We start from the raw sequence: 18,503 nt of genomic DNA, 5'->3' as shown, positions 1-18,503 counted from the left end.
TAAAGTCTTAAAGTATCTGAAATGTCTTGTACTTAAGCATGAAAATTACTGTAAAATAGATGTACTCATGTAATGTAATAAAAAGTATAAGTAAAAAGTAAAACAAAGCAAATGCAGTTTGAATGACATTTTTTAGTTTTCATGTAAACTTTGAAAGTCAAATTCACTTAAAATAATATAAACAACCAAGTGCAGGAGAAATTTAGACCAAGTTTAGACAGAAAATACAACCTTTTTGTAAGCTTTCAGTTTTCTTTCTTCAAGTAAGGTCAGTGCTCTGCACTTTAAAATTGTACACAACCAAGTGCAGGCAAAGGGGGTGTATACTAAGAACATGGTTAAGTGATAAAGTGATAGTTAACCTACAGGAAGTGGTAAACTTGCTAATAGATACACCTGCGGTTGCAGGTGTCAATTAGTTAAGAAAATCAGGACTCCCGGCTCTACTATTAGATGCTCTACCTATACCACAAGGTTAATTTAACCTGCTTTACTACTGAACCAGCTTCTTATCCTGTTGGTGGTGATCAGGGGCGATTCTAGGATCTGACCTTAAGGGGTGCTCAGCCCCCAGTGTTGATTGTGATTCCTGGCATGAACAACAGGCTTTCCATTTTTAGTCCAGATGTAAGATTCATAGAGTTGACACATTTTTGAGCTAAAGCTCATCAAACAAGCTACAATATAGACCCATCCAAAAGCAGTGACAAACAGATTGAAATGTTTTCACGCGATAAAACCTTGTGCATTTGTCTAATACCTGCATGATGGCAATAGTTAGTTTAGCTATATTGATAAAAGTGAGGAATCATTTCCCTAAAGACACAAAACTAGAGTTAGTGCACTGATGCACAAGGGTTGCTATTACTACACTTACTGTCGTATTGCTTTGCTTACAAAAGAGACAAATCTAGCAGTTTGGATATATATATATATATATATATATATATATATATATATATATATATATATATATATATATATATATATATGCCATTAGACATAAGCCTGCCATATATTATGGCGGTCTCGTGATCAGTCCATGTCTTCTGTCAAGCAAATTGCTAATAAGTTAGTAAATCCCTGCACATTTCCTTTATGAATTTGCATACTGAACTTTGTTTTTTTTAAACTAAGATTTTTAAGGGTGCTTGAGCACCCCTAAAAATGTCTAAATACACCTCTGGTGGTGATGAATAAGCAAGTCTCGACTTTGTCGCAGTCAATCAGTAGGTGGGGTCAAAACACTTGTATCTCTCTCTCTCTCTCTCTCTCTCTCTCTCTCTCTCTCTCTCAGTAAAAGTATGCAATTAAGTTCGGAAATATAGTGAAGTAAAAGTTATCAAAAAAATGTATACTCCAGAAAAGTATAAAGTACTCCAAAATATACTTCAGTACAGTAGTGAAGTATTTTTACTTTGTTACTATACAACACTCCTCATCAGACAACTGCCCTCCTTTATAAGTGAATGCTGGTAGAACAAGGTTAAATCTGCTCTCAAACAGCAGATCTCCGATGGTAAAGCCTCTGTCTGCCGTCACTTCATCGCCAAGACGAAGATACTCCAGGAAGCCAGCGTGTTCCCTGCCACATGCATTCTTCTTCTTCTTTTCTCCTAGGTGTGATCATCAGTGCCTGTAGTGTGAGCATATTTCTTCATAGGTGACTCTGATTATGGAGAGGTCTGGTCAGCCTCTGCATCACAGCGGCTGTCAAACACAAGACCACAATAAGTTTATTAAACAGCATGAAACATACCAACACCAAGATAATAGAGCACCACCTGCAGCATTGCTCATTCAAATATCACATATCACACACGTTCCTTCCAGTGTTTAAGAACAGCCTTTGTTAGTATCTGGGATGCCATTTGTAAGGTTACACAGCTGAAATCTAACAGCAATATTTTGGGTTCTTTACTGTGATAAGAGGATTAAAATGGGTTTTCATTGTTAAAGTCCGATTTTCAACATACATTTATAAAGTTATACATTTGTAAATGTCACAGCTCCAAACTAAATATTTAATTACACAGCTAAATGTTCAGTTTGTAAAACAAGCATTTAGTTTTCAGATTTAATATTTAACTCCAAATTAAATGTTTAGTTTACAAACTAAACATTTACTTTGGAGCTAAATATTAAGCTTGTTATTTAATTATTTAACTTGGAACTGTGACTTATTTATAGATTTATGAATAACAAAACTATTATTAAAAAACGAACCCTGCCTTTTATCTCTCATTGTATAGCTTTACAAACGGAACCCCATAGACCTACCAGCAGGGATGTAAAAATATCCATGTTGCTCCAAAGTGACAACACTGGCACGGCTTCCTTCAAACGAGGTCTTTAATAAATGCCGTGAAAACTACAGAAATAAAGACAAGCTTTAGAAATAGATACATTTACAGACAGTCAGGTGACACATACTTTAACAAAAGTTACCTGTGACCGCCTGCCACTTCGGAGTTCTTTAACAGATTAATTCTTCGTTGTCCACTCTAAATTAAAATATTAAGTAATTAAAACACCATAACCAATAAATTTACAAAATATTACAAACATAAATACAAATACCTTGACAGCTACAGGAAATACGAGACTGCTACTTGTAGCTCTTTTCCAGATTTCTGCTCCTTCTCTCATATGCAAATCTCGCTACCTTTCTTATATACGCAAATCTCGCAATAACTTTCAACAAATAGTTTGAAAAGAAATAAAATACAGTAATTTTACATAAACCTCAAAATGTGAACTAAACATCTTAAAATACATTATCTGAAATAAACATACATTTTTTCCAAGAAATAAATCATTTCACTGTCACTTACAGGCATTATACTGCATTTAATTTGGAACCATAGCAAGGACACCAGATATAAATTGCTGTTGAATTGAGCTTTATTAATCCAAAGTAAAAAAACAGCATGTTACCAACAGTAAAACAATAAGTGAAATGATTAAATGCAACATAATGTGAACTGTGTGTGTGTGTAGGTGTAACAAAGCCTTATGGGAGATGTGCTAAAAGTAACCTCTTCCTAATTCCTAACATACAGTTACACTTGTAATTTGATATATTAATATTAATAACAACAATGATCAGACAGGGAAGGATTTTAATGTGTCTGTATCAGTGTTTGTGTTTGTGTCCATGTTAAAGTGATTTTGCATGTGTTCCTGTATCAGTGTGTGTGTCTGTATATATGCATGAATGTGCCTTTTGTTTCATTAAGTTCATATTGTGAGTCGGTTCCACACCTCTTTAAAGACTTCCACATGGTGCTTTGTAACGTTTGTGGGGGTGGAATAAGTTCAAGGACTTCATCAAACAGGTACCAGTGAAGATCATCCTGATATGGCCAGAAGAACCGCTTTGACCCAATACCATGCATGCATTTGACCTGGACACGTGTCTCTTGTATGTTTAGAATGATACCTGGATACAAATCATCATCATATCTGAGAATACAGCATTTACCAACCAGCTCTGAACTTTCCCACTGCTTTGTTTTCCTGTATTTCCCTCACCAGCTGGCTGTGATGCAGCCATTTCCATCTTCTGTCTGAAACTGAAACACTGGCTGTTGAAGCACTTGCAGATAAACTGCTGACGTGTTGAACTCATGCAACTTGCATCCAGAACCATCAGTTCTCCTGGAGCCAGAGTAATGACCTGGTGGATTCTCATGGTTCCAGGAACAGCCGGTATCTTTGGCATTTCTCCATTGCTACTTCAACATCTTTTCACAAAGAAGAGTTTAACTCTTGTGTTTGCTTCAGACAAGGTCCTGAATAACTCTTCTGCATCTGGGATGTCACGGCCTTTTGCCACCATCTAGTCAGCTGCTCTTTTTAAGGCCCCCCCAGCACCATCTGCTCCTTTTCCATTGACATTGTTAGGAAGATGTTCTGTTGTTAATACAAACAGGATTCAAACTTGGCATCAGTAAAAGGTCAGGCTGTCTTTTTCATAGCCTTACTAAATCTGGAACTGTCCAATCTACCATACCAGGTCTGAGATGGTACCATGTAGGGAGTGTTTGCTACCCTGTAGTCCTGCAGCTCGGTCCATCAGTGGCCTGGCTGGCCAGAACCACGCTGACCTCCACTTAAGGTAAAAATTAACTGGTTTATTTTGTGCACAGGCTGCAGACACCATCATCCCAGCTCTGCTTCAGGAGAAGCTCTCCCAGCTGAATGTGCCTGACTCCACCTGCAGGTGGATCACAGACTTCCTGTCTGACAGGAAGCAGCACGTGAAGCTGGGAGAGACACTCATCTGCACTTTTGGCTCTAAAGTCAGAGAGAAGAGAAAAAAGGAGTCAGTTCCAGTTGCACTGAGCAGCTGAGCAGATTAGTAGATTGTTGGTTCCTGTAAAAACTAGACATCCATGGAGAAATCAGCAGACAGATCCACATGAATAGAGCTAGAAAGTCAGATCAAGGAGAAAGGCAATGGTTTAATCCAGAACACCAGACACTAGCCTTAACCAGCATAGCAGTCATTTTAACACCAAACATTAAAAGAGGCCAAAAGCTTCAATTTTAGCACATTTGGAAAGGTTTGCCACATGAAACTGAAGCAGAAAATGCCAATTGTCCATGTGGTCAGCTGTCTTTAGTCTGAAATGTAGAATCCTAAAACGCTGTAAACTGAATAGTGGAATGAAGTGAAAAAAGCCGAGGTAAAAAAGGAGGCAGTGGAACGAAGCACATCTAGCATAAAAATCTGAGTCACATCTAAATGACTGAGAGATTTAACAAGGACTCATCCAGGAGGTCCCAGAGGAAGCAGAACAACATGTGAAGCTCTGCAGGACTCACTGCCTCAGTTAAGGTCAGAGGTCAGCATTCAACAATTAGAGAGAAAGTGGAAACATGGCCTCCATGGGAGAGGTCCAAGACCAGAAGCACTGCTGAGCCACAAGAAGCCAAAGAGCCAAAAACCTCTGGATGATCATCAAGACTTTTGGGGAAATATTCTGGGACTGATGAGACAAACTGGACCTTTCTGGAAGGTGTGGCTCCGTTCCATCTGCTGAAGAACTAGGACAACGTTTCAGAAGCACAACATCAGGCCTACAGTCAAACACGGTGGTGGCAGTGTGATGGTCTGGCTGCTTCTGCTTCTTCTGGACCTGGAGGACTTGCTAGAACTGAAGGAAGCATGAATTCTGCTCTGTGACAGAAAATCCTGGAGAAGAAAGTCCTGCAAGCAGTTCTGGACCTTAGACTCAAGCTGACTGAGGTTCTGCAGCAGAACAATGATCCAAAGCTCAGCAGCAAAGCCAGGGATGAAGGTTGTGGAGTGGCCTAGTCAAAGTCTGGAGCTAAAGCTGACTGAGATGCTGTGGCCTGACCTTAAACAGGCTGTTCATGGTGGAAAAGCCTCCAATGTGTCTGAATGATAAAGTTCTGCAAAGCAGAGCGGGTCCAAACTGGTCCAGCTGATGGAAAAGACTGATTAGCAGTTATCAGAACCACTTGATGGCAGCTGCTGCCGCCAAGGCTTGAAGCAGAAGAAACACAAGAATGACTTTAAAACCACTTTCTGGATCTACTCAGGTTCTGTTTGTCTGACATTAAAATTCATTTGATGATCTGAAAAGTTTACATGTAACAAAAACTAGAAGAAATCCACCAAATTCTTTAGATTTCTGTTGAAAACGTCTGAAGACTGAGAGCAAAGTGGAAGCAAAGTCAGATTGCTGCTTTGTTGCTCAAAGGTTGGCAGTAAAGCAGCTGATTCTGATTAGTGCGGATGAAGCCTCCAGCTGTCTGCCCTTCATCCTGCTCCATGCTGCCATCACACAGGAACAAGACACCAAAGATCATGTGAACTCCTTGGCTGGAGGCAGAGACTCATCCCTAACCTGGAGGCAACAAAATACAGCAAGTCCTTTCTGTCAACTTTGAATAGGGGGTTTTCACTGACGTCACTGGCCAACTTCCGGTCCGCCATATTGGGTGGCACACTTCCTTATCTCTAGTTGTCGTACACGTATTATCGTATCGCGAATGGATAAGTACGCCAGCGGGCTAGAGCGACCAGATAAGGACGTATATCTGAGGAAATGTTCCGTGATCGACCATATGGACCCGTATGCCCTCCACGGTGCCTTGTTTAGCCGTAATCCAGATGATTGGCCAAATGTAGAGCACGGCGACATAGTGCATTACCTGGTGTTCGGTGAAAACCCTCTGCACACTCTTGAGGAAATGAGAGCTTACAAGGATCTAGAGGCTCACAACCAGTTCACATCTGGTTATGTACATCAAGGAAATCGCCATCATACGTGGACGGGTGAGTTTTAATAAGATGGTAAAAATGTAAACAATCCGACGCAAATGTGTCGCATGCTTCTGCGGTGGCTGGCGGCCGGCGGCGCGCGAAGGCGCTTGGCTGCAAGGCCGATCGACGCCGCTCGCGGCTTTAATTATTTAAGCAGAACAATGACCAGTGCAAAATTAAGTTGTATTTACCGTATTGGCGCCGGTAGGAGCTGCAGATCATAAAGCCAGCAAACAGTGGGAACACAGCAACTCGTTCAAAGGTAAGCTGTGCTCAGACGGGCTCTGGCACATGCTAGTTTAGTAGCTGCTAACCGTCAGTGCTAACAACCACTCGCGCATGTAATGTACTTTTAACTTGCTGCTATGTGTTTCAAACGTTTGGAACACACTCTCATTGAGATCGGGATACTGTGGAAAGTTATGTTCGGTCGTCTTACAGCCGCGATCCAAGCGAGCCGACGATCTGTTTGTTATCTCTGTAACTCGTTCAAAGGTAAGCTGCGCTCAGACGGGTTAGCACATGCTAACCGTTAGCGCTAACAACCACTCGCGAATGTAATGTACTTTTAACTAGCTGCTATGTGTTTCAAACGTTTAGAACACACTCTCATTGACATCGGGATACTGTGGAAAGTTATGTGCGGTCTTACAGCCGCTATCCAAGCGAGCCGACAACTCTTTGTTATCTCTAACAGTTGTTCTCCGTGGTTGCGCCTCCCGGCAGGAAAGCGGTGGAAAATTAATCTGTTTCTATGTTTTTCCCATGGCGATCATGTGTTGCGCTGTTACAGCCCACAATACAGCAACGGTTTACCATGGTTGAAATCAAGTTAAGGTGAAATTAATCAAATTAAAACATGGCTGAGAGAGGGAGTACAGTACACGGTAGTAATAGGCAGTAGAGGCGGCGGAGGCAGTCAACACGGCAGCCGCGGAAAGTAATAAGTCATAACGCCCAAGCCCTATTATTAATATATTCTTCTTACATGTTTTAAATACTTAACAGTTAATTACCTGTGACAAAGTGAGCACCGCAGACTCTGGCGTATTCCAGCTTAACACCGTCCAAATCGGACCTGGATATCCGTGTCAGCCATAGGTGACGACGTTGTTCAGAGAGCTGTTTTGTTTTTTCACATTGATTCACTATTACGGCTGGTAGGCGATAGAAAGAGCGTTGATCTCCACCTCCACGGGCCGTGCAACCAACCATTAAACACGTTTTCCCCATTGTTCACTTCCAATACTGCCTAAGGCGTCATACAATGCAGGTCAACGGTGCGAAACGACTGCCACCCAATATGGCGGACGCGCTGAGTAGTCACGTGAGCGTGACGTCAGCTGAAAACACCCTATTGACAGCTTGATGGATTCAAAATCTGGCCCAGATCAAATCCATCATTTCTGAGCCTAATTTATGACCTTCTGAGCCTTTTCTCCCTGATGCTCCCCCACATCTAACTGCAGCCCTAACTGTGGCCTTAGTGGCTTTTCTGGCCATTTTAGGAGACACATGGAGACAAAGTAGCTCATCATGGTGAAGTGGAGCAAAAGGAAACTAGTTGTTTGTTTCTACGTGGGAAAGTTTTGGAGAATCTCTTTCTGCTGCCGTTCTAAAGGCTTTACAGGAGGAATCTGATCTGCTGGCTTTCAGTCCACAAACACATCAACTAACTTCTTGGTGATCTCTTTAGTTTTCAGCTTTAAAGTTGATTCAAAGCTGTTAAAGCTGAAGAACATTTGCTCTGATGCAGCAATGGAGAAAATCAAAGCTTTTCTTCTTGAACTGTTTCAAACTAATGAATCTTCAAAGAAATCTGCAGCACATTTCATCTTCACTTTTATTAGATGGAGTTATTCAGGGGGAAAAGTTTCCACTAATGAGCCTGGATGTGCTGCTTTGTGTTGATCTGCCAAATCAAATGGCAGTAAAATCAGCAGAGTTTGTGGTGGTCAGCTGCTAAAAGGACTTTAATGGGGTGTGAATACTTTAGCCTGTAGGGGCCTGTAGTGGAAGTCAGTTTGCTAGCAGGACTCTGCAGCAGCTGATGGATGTTGAGCAGCTGATGTGTGGATGAAAAGCCAGAGAAAATGAATGTGCTCAGCTTTGAGGCTGTGAAAACTTTGCTAGCAGCAGAAGCTGCTGTATTTTAGGAAGAGAAGAGCTGCAGCTCTAGCAGCCCTAATGTCAGAGAAAAGTCCATCTTTAATGCAGCAACTAGAAATCTCTGCTGGTGGGAGTCAGAGGAAGCTGCAAGCTGGCAGCTTGTAGAATGGCCAGCAAAGCAACATGGAGGGAGGCTCTGAGAAATGTTTCCATCCTTCAGCTTTTCTAGCCCACTTCCAGCAGCTCAACATGAAGCCAGATGGAGATTTGGCCAAAGAGCCGAGCGCTTGTCATTGTTGATCATTTAGAGATCAGACTGTGAGGACATGACAGAGCTGCAGTCATCAGAGCCCAGCAGAAAGCAGCAGAAGCCAGAGAAGAAGCAGCAGCCATGCTTGTGTTGTGGATCAAGGTAGCGTGCTCCATGTTTGGCTCATTAAAGCAGAAGCTTCAGAAGCAGACAATGGGCCACTACTGCACTTTACAAGTTTACAGTCCTAGCAGAGTTTCCTTTAAAGACCTTTGGCTTCCAGGCGCTTCTTTCTGGAGGAGTGGCACCCTGGAGCAGGTGGGCTCAGGAAGCCCACTGCAGCTTGGTGACTAGAAGCCACTTTCTAGCAGTGACTTCTGTGCTGCTGCTCGCTTGGCCTTTAACTTTTTCATCTGCAAAGCTGAACAAGGATCAGATGTGCGCTGAGTCTGGACTCACATCTTGACTGAGAACGCTGCAAATGCTGCGCTGAAAGCACAACTTTGGCTCTTTTCTGGACCCAGGGACAAGATTTGCTCCTCAGTGCTGAACTTGACCTAAATGCTGGGTGGGTGGGGGGGGGGGGGGGGGGGGGATTCCTGTGGGCTGCCGTACTCCTCCCCTTCTACCTGTCCTTGGTCCAAGCCGTCCTGATGATTGTCCTTCCAGCGCTTCAGGCAGCTCTGCAGGGCCAAGGGACAGAAGTGATCTCTGCAAGAAGTAGAAAGTCACCTTCTGCATGTGGAAAAGTTGGAGCCTTTAGCATGCAGAAGTTTGAAGAATCAGTCTTTGTTCCCAGAAAGCCGTAGTGGAGCAAAAACACACAAAGACAATGAGTGCAGAAGAGCAGCTGCAAAAAGGCCTCAAAGAAAGTGAAAAGAAGAAAAGAGCAGCAGCAGCAGGAGTCCGGGTGGCCAGCAGAGCAGCACAGCCACAATTTTCCATCTCAAGCCATGAACTTTAAAGCCAGATATCATGTTTAGCTTTGAAGGGCTCCACAAGCCATCAGAATCAAAGCAGAAGCAGAAGCAGGAGCTCAGCTACTTTTAGCTACTTTGTAGACGGCATTCTGGGAGAAAGAAGAGTTTTCATCCACTTTTTTCCACTCTTGCTGCTCATGTGCATTAATGCGCCACCATGAGAGACGAGGGGAAGCTTCTGCTTCTGCTGCTCACACGCTGCACTCTGGACTCGCCAGCAGAAGAGAAAACAGACTCTGCAATAGTTAGAAAAGCACTTCTCACTAACTTTGCAGCTGCACACCTTGCAGAGGGAAAAAGGCAGGAAAAAAGAGGTAAAGCAGCCACTTGTTCCATCCTCTGATGATTAGAAATGAAAGCAGGAAAATCTGCAAAGTGCTTCTTTAGGATCCTGTTCTACGGCTGCAGCTTCTAGCTGCTAAATATCTGCAGACACTTTGGCTTCAGCAGCTTGTGGAGAGCAGCTCTAAAGGAAACTTTCTCACTATGGGGGCTTTATTTTCTGCTGGAACTTTGCTGCTTTTAGCAGCTTTCTGTCCTCCAACACTTGATGCTCAGACCAGAAGCTTAGCTCTGCTTGCTCCCAGCTCAGAGGATGAAGGACGTTTGAAGGTGAAGACGTGACTTTATGGACATGTTGATGGAAATCAAGGACTATTGTGAATGAAGGAGGAGGAGATGGCTGGTCTTGATTACTCAGCATTTCTTGGATCCTTGCAGGGAGAAGAGCAGCAGTCTGTGGAAGATGTTCAATGTGCTCTAAGCAGACAGAGAAATGTTCTCTTCTAGATGTGGCTGACTAGAGGCAGCCTTCAAGAGCCACTCCCCGACTGAAGCCTGCAGCTTTCCTTTCTGCCTAGCGCTCTCTGTGCTCCTCAGCCTTGGCTCTCTCTCTCAGACTAAACACAATCAGGAGGGATTGAAGACTTTTGTCTGGCTGGCAGCACAGAAACTTTTTGAACTTTTCTATCTGAGCAACACATGATTGATTTGCTCCTTTAAATAGTCACAGTCATGCTGGGCTCTGGGAGGTCAAAGGTCAGCTAGGTGCCAGCAGGGAAATGCTGATGGCCAAGTTGCTGAATCTTTGCAGCTTTTCCATCTTTTTCTTTTTCTGCCTGCGTTCAGTTCAGATGATCTTTTAGTTGCTTCCTGCAGAGATGTGAACGTTCCACCATGATTCCTGTCTGATTCCAGCAGAGCAGCAACACACATGATGCTTTAAAGCCAAACTGAAGAGGCAGATGCAGACAGGAAGGATTGCTGGCTGCAGTTAGTTGGTGTGGACAGCAGGTGGCGCTGCTGCATGGCCCACAGAGGGAGAGCAGCAGCGCCACCTGCAGGGACACATGAAGAGCAGCCTGAAGCTGAGCTGGGAGACATGAAGCTTTAACATCTGCTGAACTCTTCAGCTCCTCTTTCCCTCACATCTGGCCTGAAGCAGCTTTAAGGTGGAAAACTGCTGCAGCTGGAGGAGATTCAGCAAAACCAACATGTTGCTTTGCTTTCTGGGCCACAAGCTCCACAGGAGGCTTGGCAGCATCAAGGTGGATGCAAGAAGAAGAAGAAGAAGAAGAAGTGAGAGCAGCAGCAGCAGTCACCTCCACACAGGCTCTGCTTCCTTGCTGAACATCTCCAAGCAACACGTTTCCTCAGCTGTGCTGTTAGGATGCTGCTCTGAAACATCTCAGGAGGACAGGACACTTGGAGACACTTTGGAGAGGAGATCTCCTGGAATCAGACTCACCTAAAGCTGCTGAGAGCCTCAACATCTCCAGATCCTCAGCAGACTGAGCTGAGCTGCTGACCAGTCTGCTGAGCAGAACTTTACTGGACCTGCAGCTCTGACTGGGATCTTCTTCCACTTTGGCTTTCAGTACAAACATCAGCAGAAGATTCCCAGAAATCACACATGAAATTAATCTTTTCTGGGACTCCAAGCTGGGAGAAAGTGAAGCTGACTGTGGCAACATTTGCTGAACACTTGCAGATGATTTCAGGGAGAAAATGATGGCCGTAGAACCAGGACTGAATGTTTTACAGCGTAGAAAGAAAGAAAGATTAGAGTCCAGCTAAACATGGATGGAGCCTTTTCATTAGCAATCTTTCAGCTAGCATAAGAGCAGCTAAACAACTGCTAACACACTTCTATCACTGTTTAACAACCTTTAAATGCTCCACAGCAGATTATTTTACAACAACAATCATCAAACTGTCACTTATTATGCTTCAAATCCACTTATTGAAGACAGAAAACCAAACTTCATAGCTTCTCCCACGGAATGCGAACAGAAAGAGCGATGGAGAGCGTGGGAAACCCTTCACAGACTATAATGGTATGATCCGTTAATTTGTCTTTTTAAACTCCGAACTAACACTCAGAACAACAATCCATCAACTCAATAGCTTCACCAGCAAAGATAATTATTTACATTTTCATTTGCAACACCTTAAATTTGATTAGAAATTATAATTTAGAAACAGGAAGTTACCCGCTGTTTTTCAATGGATCTGTTGTCTTTTCAAAATAAAAGCATCTGGTGTTTCCTACCGGAATAGCTTCTCACTGGACAGTCTAGTGTAATAACATCACACTGCTACATTATGGATGTGGAGAACTGTTCAATAACGTTTAAATAGTATAATAATATCATTATTTCCTGGTGGTTTGTGTAAAAGGATTTTGGAGTTAGAGTCACGTGTGACATAAACACAGAGACTCAGGTTCATGCCAGCTGACCAAAATCGACATTGTTATAGAAATATATAATGAATAAATTAATAAGAATAAATCTATCTATATGTAGCAGCACAAATGGTACACTGCCACTTTAAGGCAAATCTTGGCTGCTGTATATCAGCAGGTCTCCACAAGGCTGCTGGTGTTGAACTCAGCTGCTTGTCTTTGTTTGTCAAACTGTGCTGGGCTTCTTTGTTGCTCCTCAGACCTCTGGACCGATCTGTCCTGTTGTTTGCTGGCAGGAAGCTACACTGTGAGGAGGAATTGTGGACTTGTTTACCTGGCATGGTGGTAATTTACCAGTTACAGCCACCTGACCAGCCTCTGATCAGCATTCAACGTGGATTGACACTCGCTGCTGTTTTGCCTATAAAGACATGTTTTAAAGACTTACCTGAACTTTCATTGGTGGCACGATTTATGGGATGCAGTGCAATATTGTAGTGCCATTGTATCACTGTTTTACTCATATTGATTTAGTTTTGTCTGTCATTTAGGGACTGAGGCTACTGTGGTGGCAGTGGTGACCCTTGGTGGCGGTGTTTTCATTTGTGTTGTGTTGGAGCTCCCTTTTCTTGTGTTTGCTGTGTTTCTGTAGTGTCCAGGGTGGTCCCTTTTCTCCTCACCACTTTCCCCCCATTGCTAAACCTTGGTTTCATTTTAAATAAAAAAATAAAATTAAAATTTATACTCAATTTGGTTACAAATGCATTCACTGTTTAAACATTCAAGTCCAGGTTATTGTTGAATTAAACCTATTGAAGTTTAATAAAGGTTTGTACACTTTTCTATATCGTGTCTTACTTCCAGCAGAACTTGCCTGGGCCCTTATTACCATTTACCTGGAGTTATCCCAGGTGGCGCTGTTAGTTTCCCGTATTGTAAACTTTAACATGTGTGTTTCAAAGTAAAAGAAAATCCACCCTCAGGTTGGCACATATATAAGGATGGATATATTATTATTTGAGGTTTTTACGGCACTAGTGGCTCGTTTCTCAGACAGTGGGCTGACAGCAAAGGGGCTACCAGAGAGGGCAGAGACATGCGGCAAAGGACCACAGGTCAGAGTCCAGCCTGCATCAAACGCCTAGAGGACTAAGGCCTCTGTACATGGGTTGTGTGTGCTAACCACTGTGGCACCGAATCACGGCCATTATTATTATTTTTATTACAGCCATATGCTTTGATCTATTATAGAGCTGCTTGCAGAAAATAAAACCAGTCAATTATCTCCCTGTAATCAGACACTCAGATCCCGTCTCCTCCTCACACACCTAAGGGTAACTTAGAGTCACCATTTAACCTAACAGTCATGTTTCTGGACTGTGGGAGGAAGCCAGAGTACCCAGAGAGAACACCTGGTTTACCTGGGTTCTTCCAGGTAAACCAGGTGTTGAACCCAGGATCTTCTTGCTGCAAGCTAACAGAGCTACTGACTGCAGCACTGGGCAGCCATTTAGGGCCAGTTTGCTGTCAATGCAAAGATGAGCAGAAAGGAATCTAAACCTTGTTCCACACAGGTAGACTCACCTGTCCTGTGAGAAGGGGCGGAGCCTCAGAGGAGTCAGGTGTGATGAGATCAGGAGAAGCAGGTCTAGTCAGGTTCAGACTGCAGTCAGTTTAGATCAGAGCAAAGAGAAGAACCTGGATCAGGGTGGGTTAACTTCTCCTGGTTTTCTCTCTGTAAACAGAACCAGTACCAGAACCCAGTCTGCTTCTGCTTCAGCTTTAATGTTTTTATTCTCTGACAGTTGAACTAGGAAGTTAAGCCTTTGTTCTCTCAGTGGGAATCTTGGACCGACCTGTTTGTTCAGATTCTTTAGCTGTGAGCTCACAGTCACTTCCTGTTTCCTCTCAGACTGAATAAAGCCCCAAGATGGAGGAACGTGATCAGAACCAGGAGGACAAAGCTGAGCAGCTATAATATTAAAGTTATTAATCAATCTAATAATAAAGAGGAAGTCATGGTTCTGATCCAAAGCTCCAGATGTGAGGATTAAAGATGGAGGCTCAGACACAAAGTCTGCTTCTTTCTAATTAATCGTCACGCAGCATCAAAATGTTTGAACGCTCCTTATTTCATCCTCATCATTATTTAGATCTGCTTCTGTTTCCTCTCCAGTCATTTTACTACTTTATCTATCTGATATTAATGCGCTCTCACCTGTCAGCATCTTACTGGCATTGCCTTCTGGTAGGAAAGCTGTTGGATTTTGTAAAACGACCAACAGAAAATGGAGGAAAAAGAAGGTGAGAACAAAAAGGAGATGGACAGCAGCTCTGCCCAGGGCACAGCTCTGGAAGGAGAATAGAGGAGTTTTGAAAAGTCAATTGGTTCCTGGATCACAGAGCAAATACAAGCACTTTAAAGCTTATTGCTGCAGATTAATTTCTCTTTTTCTCTATTTTTACCCACCAGCCTGGTGAGAAGTGCTCCGTGTAGCAATCAAAAACAAGGAGATGTACATGTATATATATTCTTTGTGAATGTTTCCACTTGTTATTCAGGATTATTCAATATTTTTCCTATTTATTGATCCTCAGTAAATGACATTACTAGAGCTGCACCTTTAAACCTGAAACTAATTAACCAGCCTCCAGTGGAGGAGCTAGGCTTTTTGGTTTGGGGGGGGGGGGGTTTCTTGTCTCTCAAAAAGTCCCTTACCACCAGTCTGTGAGGGCGAGGACCCTATAAAATGTTTCCAGAGAACAAAACTACTGAATGCAATAAAATGTTGAGTGGAAATGAGCTGAAGACTGAGAAGAAACCTGAAAAACCTGAAAAACAGACAAGTTACAACCTGACCTCAGAGTTTTACAGCTCAGTTCACTGCTAGTAAAAAGAGAAGAAGAACTGAAAGGAAAGGTGTTTAAACTCAGATAAACTCACCTTGACAGGGGGCGGAGCCTCAGGTGAGTCAGTTACAGTCAGGTATCAGATCAGGAGAAACAGGTTCTGACTCCATTTAGCAGCAGAACAGAACAAAGAGAAGACTCTGGATCAGGGTGAGTGTGAACTTGTTCTGGTTTTCTCTCTGTGGACTGTGAACAGAACCAGGAACAGAACTCAGTCTGGTTCTCCTTCAGAACCAAGCTGCTGCTTCATGTAACCGTGGTGCTGGTCAGGCTCTGATTTCCTGCTTATCAGCACCAACAAACGCTCAGTTTCCTTCCTTTGTCTCTTTTCTAAAGACAAAAACTGAATGTGAGGAAATGGGAGATGATGTAAAAGCGCCTTTAGCATCGTTTGCTTTCTGAGTGGAAAGTCTAGTCACTCATATTTGTGGGAAGACCATCCCACAGGTTGGTTCCTTTGACAGAAAAAAACATTTTTACCAAAAGATGTTTTACTAAATTGAACTTTCCATTCTCCACATGTAGCAGCTCCAGTTTTTCAGTAGAACCGGTACCGGTTCTCTGCTGCTTCTTCCTCATGATCTTAGCTAATGCTGACGTCAGAGACTCACATCCTGTTCTAGATGAAGAATTGAGCTGAATCAGGAAAACTGCTTTGAAAACTCTGAAGTCTGCAGATTGTGATTTAGCTGCTGAATAAAAGCTGAAAATCAAACTTTGTTCTCCGTTGATCTCTGATTCTTTGCAGCAGCACCTTTCTGTAAAATCTCTCTAGAGACAGGTTGTCTCCTGCAGAACAACATGTCATGGTTGCTATTTAGTTCTTTTACAACCAGCCTCTGATGACATCACAGCAGGCCACCAATCAGAGTCCTTTAGAATACGGCCATTTGTAGTTTTTCTCTCCTTTTTTTCCTGGTTTTGGATCCAGTTGCTTCTGCAGAGGCGTTTCCTTGTATTTTCTGGTTTCCTGGTTTTGGAACCTCGTTAGGCATTATCCAGAAGTTGTCCGTCCTGTTTTATCCAGAAATGAGTGGCAGGAGGACAGATACAGCTTCTCAGTCTGCCTTTTTCTGTTTGACCTATGCTGTCTTTGTGGTACTGGAGTTATCCTTACAACTTCCTCAGACATCATCACCTGTTTTACATAACAGGACCTTACTAAATGGAAACATGAAAACTCAAAGCCCCACACTTTGGTTTCCTAGGTGAAACCGTCTGGGTTTTCAAATCCTGGGGCTTGTAATGGAAAAGGAAATTAAGTATGTAAAATCATAGAAAGCCACTGGTAACTTCATAAAGAATCAATTTTGCCATAAGTTATAGAGAAGGTTTATTATTTAAGGTTTTGATAATGCTTGAAATAAACTAATAAGTCAATAGCCTGACTGGCCCTAGGGACCGTCTACAAAATGCAACACAACACTCAGTTTTACTGAATGTGGCATAATTTAGTAATGTTCTAATTTCTAAATAAAATGACCGCTAAAGTTGATGTCAGTCTGTTTCATTTAGCATGCAGTTCTGAGTCAGATTAACTGATTGATTTCTTCCAAACCTTGTTGAGCTAAGGTGAGCCTCCATCCTGCTCAGGGAAACAGCTGTTTCTCCAGGTTTCCCTGCAGGGAGCCCGCATGGTTCCTTATCTTATCCTGGAAGCTGCTTAGTGTAGCTTTAAATGAGAGCAGACTCCTGCTCAGCAGCACACGTGGCCACAGAAGCTGACAGCTTGGTTGGATCTCATGAACAAAAGAGTGAAATTATGTTAAAAGTTGGCAATTAGAAAGTTGTGGCACACAGAAAACGTCAGATGTATAAAACCGTACGTAGGTAAATCCAGATGGAGTAAGCTTTCTGCTTTACAGGACTTTTATTGGACCTGAATCACTGGGAACTGACTGGTTCTGGTTTCTCTCTCAGGCTGACTGAACTCCAGGAGATGGAGAACAGAGCAGAACCTCTAGGATCCAGATGTCCAACTATGAGGAGTGATGGGTCCAAACATTTCCCTCCAGACTTCAAAGAACCTGGACCCTCAGAGTAAGAACCTTTAAACCTTCTTCTTCTCTGCAGCAGTTTGTGTTCAGAGCTTCTTCTCTGGTTTTTATCAGAGTTTCTCACTGATTGATGTAATCTGAATAACAACAAGTTGGTGTTTCAGAGGTCAGAACCACAGACAGAGAGCAGAACCTCCAGGATCCAGCTGTCCATCTATGAGGAGTAACCGGTCCAAAGGAAACCATCCAGACTTCAGCAAAGAACCTAGACCCTCAGAGTAAGAACCCGGTTTCTAACTGATCCATGTGACTCCACAGAGATATAATATCTAGAACATTAACTGGTTGATCTTCAGCGTCTGAATCCAAGGTAACTTTAGTTTTCTTTTAACTTAAAGCTAAATAATTCTGAAGGATGTCAGTCAGGGAACCAGTAGTGTTTAAATGAGGACCTGAGAATCAATAATGGTTATTATGCCCACAAACATGTTTGATATTTGGATATTATTATTAATTATAATTTGCTGTTATATTTCAATAATAGATGGTAAATGGTAAATGGACTGAATTTATATAGCGCTTTTCCAGTCATGCGACCACCCAAAGCGCTGTACACTAGAGCCACATTCACCCAGTCGCTCTCACTAACGCGCACACATTTATACACCGAGACGCAGCTCGGTAGGCAACTTGGGGTTAAGTGCCTTGCCCAAGGGCACATCGACATGTGGCAAGGGGAAGCTGGAATCGAACCCACAACCTTCTGGTTGCCAGACGACTACTCAGCGATTAACAGTAACAATTTAAGATAAGATAAAATATACTTTACTGATCTCACAGTGGAGAAATTCACGTGTCATATTGGCTCAATAATCAGAAGAAGGTGCCTTTTTATATATATATATATATATATTGCTCTGAGAAGGAAAGTGTGGATGGAGGGGAAGTGGTGCTTATGACCAGTTTTTTGAATATGGTTGTAGCCAGAGTGAAGTCAACCTGGTAGATCTGCATATTGTTACCATAACAACCCTTTTACTGAGGAGGGATGTTTGGCCTGACTAAACTACAAAATGATGTTATTTATTAAAATGAAATTCTTTGGAAAAGTTACATATGCAGCAATATCAACTACATGAAATGGTTTATACGGTGATTTCTGGCACCTTTAGGTTCTGTACTTTGAACGTTAATAATGTGATGAAGAGGAAAGCCATACTAAACTGTTTAAAAAGAGATAAAGTACAGATTGATCTTCTTCAAGAAAAAAATT

General features: G+C 42.5%; 2 long non-coding RNA genes across 2 annotated transcripts; one reads left to right on the top strand and one right to left on the bottom strand.

Moving 5' to 3' along the window:
* Nucleotides 1-1,460: 1,460 nt before the first annotated feature.
* LOC118562464 lies at nucleotides 1,461-2,490 on the bottom strand. Its single transcript, XR_004930635.1, has 3 exons — nucleotides 2,449-2,490; nucleotides 2,281-2,371; nucleotides 1,461-1,710 (listed from the first exon to the last, which is right to left on the bottom strand). It is a non-coding gene; the product is annotated as an uncharacterized LOC118562464 (long non-coding RNA).
* Nucleotides 2,491-15,346: 12,856 nt separating this feature from the next.
* On the top strand, nucleotides 15,347-17,494 carry LOC118562465. The gene is made up of 3 exons (XR_004930636.1): nucleotides 15,347-15,383; nucleotides 17,154-17,273; nucleotides 17,395-17,494. It is a non-coding gene; the product is annotated as an uncharacterized LOC118562465 (long non-coding RNA).
* Nucleotides 17,495-18,503: the final 1,009 nt, after the last annotated feature.

This window comes from Fundulus heteroclitus, unplaced genomic scaffold (genome assembly GCF_011125445.2).
Source record: "Fundulus heteroclitus isolate FHET01 unplaced genomic scaffold, MU-UCD_Fhet_4.1 scaffold_946, whole genome shotgun sequence".
In the NCBI taxonomy this organism is placed as follows: domain Eukaryota; kingdom Metazoa; phylum Chordata; class Actinopteri; order Cyprinodontiformes; family Fundulidae; genus Fundulus; species Fundulus heteroclitus.
This window is presented reverse-complemented; position numbering and strand designations above follow the sequence as displayed.